Source organism: Lasioglossum baleicum, chromosome 2 (genome assembly GCF_051020765.1).
Source record: "Lasioglossum baleicum chromosome 2, iyLasBale1, whole genome shotgun sequence".
NCBI lineage: Eukaryota > Metazoa > Arthropoda > Insecta > Hymenoptera > Halictidae > Lasioglossum > Lasioglossum baleicum.
In genome coordinates this window covers 12,848,947-12,853,889 of record NC_134930.1, presented here as the reverse complement: position 1 = coordinate 12,853,889, position 4,943 = coordinate 12,848,947, and the positions used below count along the sequence as shown (strand labels likewise).

At 40.6% G+C, this 4,943-nt stretch overlaps 1 long non-coding RNA gene across 7 annotated transcripts in view; it reads right to left on the bottom strand.

Moving 5' to 3' along the window:
- The window catches only part of LOC143216715 (uncharacterized), a 146,935-nt gene that overhangs the window by 63,264 nt on the left and 78,728 nt on the right, over nt 1-4,943 (bottom strand). The window contains exon 1 of one of the 7 annotated variants that reach the window (XR_013010604.1): nt 738-837. The exons of the other annotated variants lie outside the window; for them this stretch is intronic. This is a non-coding gene — a long non-coding RNA (uncharacterized LOC143216715). Of the gene's footprint in view, nt 1-737; nt 838-4,943 lie in introns of those variants that run through there. 7 annotated transcript variants of the gene reach the window in all.

The following is a 4,943-nucleotide window of genomic DNA, read 5'->3' as shown; positions in this document are numbered from 1 at the left end:
CTGTAAATAAATAATAAATCTATGAACGTAATCATGTAAATGGTTTCTTTTATTAATCTACGACATAATTATAAGATTTCACCAAAAAATCAGGTGGCTTTATGGTAATTTCGGGCAGTGTATGATGTTAGGGATGCTACGACAATCTGTTGATGATTTAGATTTTTGTGATATGTCCGATGTAGACAATATCATCCCCAAAGTGTTTAATATCAATAAAACATCCGAATCAGTCTAAAATATCTACGTAAATATTGATTCGTGTAATGAAGTTCCAACACAGTTAGGTTTTAGTCCCCCGAGTTCTTCCATCAATAACAGTCCTCGGTTCGCAGTTAGCCCCTAGGTCCCTATTGTGTTGCCAGCTGCCACGTGTATATCCATTACAAAACAACGTCCTCTTTAGCAGACTATCCGCGGCACTTTCGTGGCATAGCTAACCACCTCGGCGTATAAGGGTACAACGTCTCGAACGTCCAACTTCTAAGCAATCTTTCCAGAAACTGGCTGCCGATTCGATCCAAAACAATTACCCCCGTGCACGGGGGGCGAGGGGATCGCGTATACTTGCCGCGCCAAATCCCGCGCATTCCGTTTCATTTTATACAACACATTACCGGGTAGCGTCATAAATACCGTGTCCCCGAAAGTCCTGTTACATCGCGCGGGGCCGCGTCCACCCATGGAAACCGCGACTAAAACGGGAGGTGAGATCGAAAAGAAGACAAAGTTCTCACGTTACGCGCACGTGTGTTGTCCGGCCCGCGTGCGTAACACAGCACAAAAGCAACATCGTCCAGGGCCGCATCATGCCGCTCCCAAGCCTCGATTCTTGCGTCAACCACCCACTACCCTCGCCACCCACTTTGCCACGATAAGACACTCCGTCCTATCGACCGACTTCTCGTTAATCTCATTCCCGAAGGTTCAAAGATCATAATTATACTGTGGATTTTATGCACCTGTAAGAAAAATGGGTAGGTATAATATCAAATATAAAAATCTTACGAGAATTTAAAATTATCAATACATTTCTCACAACTTAATAAAACCAATAAAAATAGAAAACTTCCTATTTGGTTCCTATGTCTTACCATTGATGTAAACGATTTTTATTTTGCATAAAGATGTGAATGATGAATGAGTACATTTTGTTGATTCTCACGGTTTTTCCGATTATTGGATAACAGTAAGGACTACATATTTACACTGAATAATATAAATACTATACCCTGGACGAGAACATTGCACAATCTGAACAACTGGATGCCAACAACTACTGACCGTGGCAGGTTTAATGTTAAAGGATTCGTGCACGTGTATTTCCAGTAAAATGTTCATTAATTCGAACAGTACTATAAATTGGTAACCCATAAAAAATTGCACAATTGCTTTCGATCCTGTCGAACGAATAAGACGGGTTTGTAGAGCGTGTTGCGCGCGCGCGCTATCGTTCTTGTGTCCATGGTAGCACGTATCAGCAGCAACACAGCAACGCAACTCAACGCAACACGCCCGTGTGTTCTTTACACGAATCAAAGTACGCGTACAATTACGTTCGCGTTTCTTGGTACGCGATGCTCGCAACGCGCGACCGTTTTTCTGCTGCGTTCTTCTTCCTTCTCCTCGTCGTTCTCTAGCTCATCTTGCTCCGATCCTCATCCTGCTCATCCTGGCCCTCCCGGTCTTCTCCTTCTCTCTGCGTGGTTGCGTAACCGCGCGTGCTCTTCCTGCATGCGGTTGACGTAACTCTTATCCAAGGTGCGGTGCACGTATGCACGTGTATGCATGCACGTACGCTGGTAACACACGCGTCGAGGAACCGAGCATCCCTGCGGAGGATACGCCCGATAACTGTGCACGCCCTGCAGACGAGACCGGCTCCTGTCAGACCTCCGTACCACACCGAGATTATCGACAACCACGATCTCGATTACAAGGCGACCCCCGAGTACCATGTATTTCGGCGTGCACGCCGAAAATTCTCCGGATTCCTTTCTCTTACGGTACCCGACCACTTTATCGCCGCGAACCTTTCCGTGCTCGCTCAGAATTGAAGGGTTCGAACGATCGAGATGTAATACGTCTTTCATTCGAACCGAGAGCTCTCCCTTCTTTCATGCCACGTCTGCGCTCCGAATGATCCGAGACGGTTCGCAGCAGCATGCATTCATGGAACGTACGAATTACAGTCAGCGGCAATATTAACTGGACACCCTTAAAAATCGCATAACTTTTTAGAAATTGGTCCAAAGGACTTGAATTTTTTAAAGATGTTAGACCGGCTAGTTCGCTAGAGAATAAGTAAACAAAAATTTATTACGATTGCAATTGGTAGGAATTATACAAAATTTTAAAAAAATGATGTTCTGTCAATTTTTTTTTATCTGGGCCTGTAGCGATAATTTAAAAAATGCGTTTTATAGATTTCGGTAACTTATATGCATACTGAAAATTTCATCGAAATCGGTCAACATTGCAATGAGTTTCACTTCAGTTCCCAATAATTGAATTGGAAAGTTTTTATGTTGTTTTACATAATTATAGACATTTAATTATGTAATTTATGTGATTTATGACAAAAATTAGTATGAGAAATACAAAGTTGCACGAATTTTTCAGACGCTTTAGTTATAACTAGACTGCGGAACTTTATGCGAACTAAAAATTGTTTGCGTCAACTGCAATAAACGAGGACCATATAAAAATTTCTTTCATTTTGTAGTTATTACTGAGTGATATATAATAAACTAGTTATTTCTTAAATTGTTTAAATCTGTCTACCGTTTTAAATTGCAGCTACTCATTTGTAAAATAAATGCACAAATCCGCAGTTTAGTTGTAACTGTCCATGTCACATGTACATTGTTCAACAATTCACTATTTCATGAAGAATATTTTTTATTCGTAATTCTCCAAGATGATGTCGAAAGAATGAAACATTTTTGGGTGGATTGAATAAAATCTAGATCTGGAAGATCATATTCCACAGGAATAAAATTCATCGCGGCGCGTTTCCGCGTTCCAACGAAATAGAAAATGGTGTCGATAAGCACCGTGGAAAAAGTCGAGTACAGCCTCGGCGCCGGCGCGATTATCCATTAAAACGCAGCTATAAGTTTCGCCGATCCTTTCAATCAGACTTGTCACGGACGATTGCTCGGCGAGCTCGTTCCCCTATTCACGATGTCCCTTGTGATCTTTCTTTTTACATATTTCCGTGGTGTTTCTCTCACGGTTGCCAAGGCTCCCGGACAAGAAAAGTAAAGAGAGAACAGAGAAAGAGAGAGGCAGAGCGAGAGCACGATGAATCGCGATGCTTTCGAACAAATGGATAAACAAAACGCACCGTTCCGCCGCGTATCGTTATACTGCATCAAAGGACGAGGAACGTTACACGATTAATCTCGATTATAATCGCTTAATGTGCCTTATCAGAAGGCACGGAATACGGTTTAACATAGTCGTCGCGAACACGGCCGCGTTCACTCCGCCGCGCACATAGTTGCACATTGCCCGGTTACTTTGTTCGTTTTTCAATTTTCTCTTATTACTCTTTTTTTCTTTTTATCTCTCTGTCTCGTTGCTGAACTCGGACTGTTACAGTTGGTTGAACCAAGGATGATGGTGAGAGGCGGAAGACAGAGCGAGAGGGACGCGGTCATTGGGAATAATCTGCGTGCATTGTCAGATCTGAAAGATCGATCATAACGTTCGCTTCCTTATTGCGGGAACCTGTCCATCGGCTCACACGTAAGTCAGAGTTTGCATGTCCGATAGGAAATCGTTCTGTCGGAAGGGCGTGGGCACTCGATCGTCCGAGCCTCGATCGATCGAGACCTTACCGTATTCCCTGACCCGATCCTCGAAAATACGAGGTGTAGACATGTCCGCGGGAACTGTTCATAAAAGCTATTGCATCTTCGTCAAAATTTACGCAAACACCTGCGAAACACTCCTATAATCATAATCAAGTACTCCGAAAATCTTGTGTGTATAATCGATTGTGTAATTCATGATGCGTTATGCAACCATGCATTGCACGAGAAAGCGTCTACATGGAATGCGTACAGTGAAAAAGTAGACCTATATTGAAGCAGAGTTGTGCAGAATTACAATTGAATTACTCCAGGAATTATAATTACGAGGTAATTAAATTACATTGTAATTCAGTTATATTGTAATTTATAATTCAGATCTTTATTCCATTAAATTACAATTTTTAAAACATGCGTAGTCTAATCATTAATATAGTAGACCTAAACCAGACTGGTATGACCAATATTAGTGTGGAATAATTAATTTTAGTCATGGAGTGTGGGATATGTATGAATGCATTGTGTTGTCTCGAATTCGGCAATTGTATCTTTTTTTTAAATTTAAATAATATGGACATTCTCGGATCCATATCGATTGAAAAGTCATTATTCTGCATTCATGAATATTGATGACAATTTACAGCGTAATTTCAACATGTAATTTCTCTTTACTAGGCAGCAATTAACTCTCAAATCAGATTAGGAAATATTATCATAAATCAAGAGATTTTTCTTTGTGACATATATAATGAATCTCCTAAGTGTTTAGATGTGTATATTTTCATTTCTTTGCATCTTCATACATGCGTAGCGTATAAGAACGTCTGTACCAGCTGATTGGAATTTTAATTAAAAATTTACGTTGCATATGAGTCAATAAAACACGACACGTTATTTATTCGTTCTACAGCTTCGAAAGAAGAAAGTTGAGGTTCTCCAATGGCCGTAGTAATAACTCTGTAAGAGTTAGGATGAAAATTTTAACGCCCAGTGCAAAAAATCTAAATTGGACAAAAAAATATGTATTAGGCGCTACTATATTTTCATAGAAAATAAAGGAAAATAGTTTCATTTCTTTTATTAATTGCAAACTGTAGCGTGCCAAAATGGATGAATGGGACAGGA